The sequence below is a fragment of the Canis lupus genome, chromosome 28 (assembly GCF_048164855.1).
Source record: "Canis lupus baileyi chromosome 28, mCanLup2.hap1, whole genome shotgun sequence".
NCBI classification, from domain to species: Eukaryota; Metazoa; Chordata; class Mammalia; order Carnivora; family Canidae; genus Canis; species Canis lupus.
Genome location: NC_132865.1, coordinates 27028758 through 27030827, shown reverse-complemented (window position 1 = coordinate 27030827; position 2070 = coordinate 27028758).

Here is a 2070-nt window from a genome sequence, read left to right as displayed (position 1 = left end):
CCAGTCCCATGCTAAAAATTTGGAGTGCATTTGTTTATTTAATCATGGATAAAACGTTAGATTTATCCCCTGTGTTCACAGAGAAGGGCAACCCATACTCCTGGACGTTCTACTATTCATACCTCCACTTTACCCCTTGCTTGTAAGGCAGGTAACTTGTGAAGCACATCATGACCAAGAGCAAAGGGATCATTGGTCACCCAGGATCTGAGTCAACTCCCTTAAATATGGTCTCAGCACCAATCCCAAGTCAATCAACTCGTTTTGCCATTGCACAGCAGTTCTCCAAACCTTGCAGTTTGGGTTCCAAGGAGCCAGAGAGACGTTCTTTATTTGTTGTGGAGTCTACCACAAAAATAGAAGAGGCCCTTACCGCACACTTTCCCGTTGAATGATTGAAAACAACAGTTGCTCTTACAGATGCATGGAAAGAGCAAAGATATTTCAGTAGGCTTGAGGACAAGCTAAAAATTACCAGCTCCCCAGGATTACTCATTCTGCTAGAGAACAATTGAAGGTTAGCTCTTCCCAAAAATCTATCTCACTTTGTGAACTGAGGTTAATCTTGGTTTTGTCGACTTAGGTGAGCCATGTCATGTCTAGGACCTCAGTTGTTCCTTGGGTCACATGAATTTCTGTTAATTTCCCTAATTAGAGGCTCGTCAGGGTGATCTCTTGGTTGCTATCAAATTGATGGGATGTGATTCTGAAACAGAGCCCCTCATCCCGGTATTTCATTAGTCAAAACTTTTTTAAAAGAAGTCTCCAAGACATATCTACAACACTGACTCAGAGAGTAAAGCTTTCATAAAGATTAATGGCAACTTTGGGCTTACTGAAAACTCTTATTATACAGGATTTCCTCTTCATGAACTCTACATGCTTCTAGTGCTTTTAACTGACCTTCCAGGAGAATTCCGGAGTCCAGTGGCTTGAAGGCAAGATCTCTGGTCTTCCATGAGAGCAAGAGAACCAAGAACACCTGCTCCTTGATAGGTTGACCACAGAGAATCAGTGACTTCTTGAAGGTCACTTTTATTGCTTTAAGTCAGGCTCAAGATTTTCTGTCTGAGAAAGTACAGCAATGACATCTGTTCATTCTTCAACATAGACCAGCCCTTTACCCATGATTTTTCAATATTTAAACAAACAGCCAAAACAAAGCTGTGCATCAGTGTTAACCTTGTAAACTTAAAAGTCTGCACCTGTACAATTACTAATTAGCATGTTCAGTAACAAAGCTGGTAGGTAACGGGTGACATTCACACCTCTTAATTGGTGCGATTAGCGGTCCTTTTGTTGTCAACCATTAGCAGCTCTCCTCAAGTGTAAAATACCACAGGTAAAGGGACATTGGCAATGGGTGGAGTGGAGGGGGGTAAGTGAGAGTGAATAAAAGTTTGTAAAACAGATTAGGCTGATTTAGAGGGGGACAATATATGGTCACTACAAGAAACTGACTGAAACTGCCAAAGGAGTAGGAGCATCAGCAATTGTATCTCATTTCATTCTTTACTGCTGATGTAAAACCTGACTTTAAAAAAAAATCTACTCCCCCATTACATTGGAAGGCCCCACTCTCAGTAAATTTAATCATGAACGGGAAAATCAAATCAATTTTGTTTTTAAATGAAAGCAGGTATATCTGGGGAGCTTTTCCTCTCCTAGCAATACACTGTGATGTTTACTATGAGATTCCTGGCAACAAATAAACCTTAGGTTTTTAAAATAGAACCCAATTATATAGGAATCTTCAGGAATACAGGAAGCAAGGTATATTTCTGTATTTCTTCTTTAATCCTCTCTTCTCTTTTTCAAAAAGGTAAGAGGAAGTTCTCCTCCAGCTCATTGAGTAACTTCCTTATGTACCCAGTGTTGAAACCTCATCATCCATTACCAACAAACTTTTACTTAGGTTTCCTCGAAGCTATGGCCCTATATTAGCATCATTCCTGTTTTGAGGTTTTAACTTCCAGGCTTGGCTTTTCTATAGTTTCCTCATACTTTTGTCTTCTTTTCTTAAGGACATAGCTTCATATGATTCATGCAGAAGTGTTACTAATGTTCTAC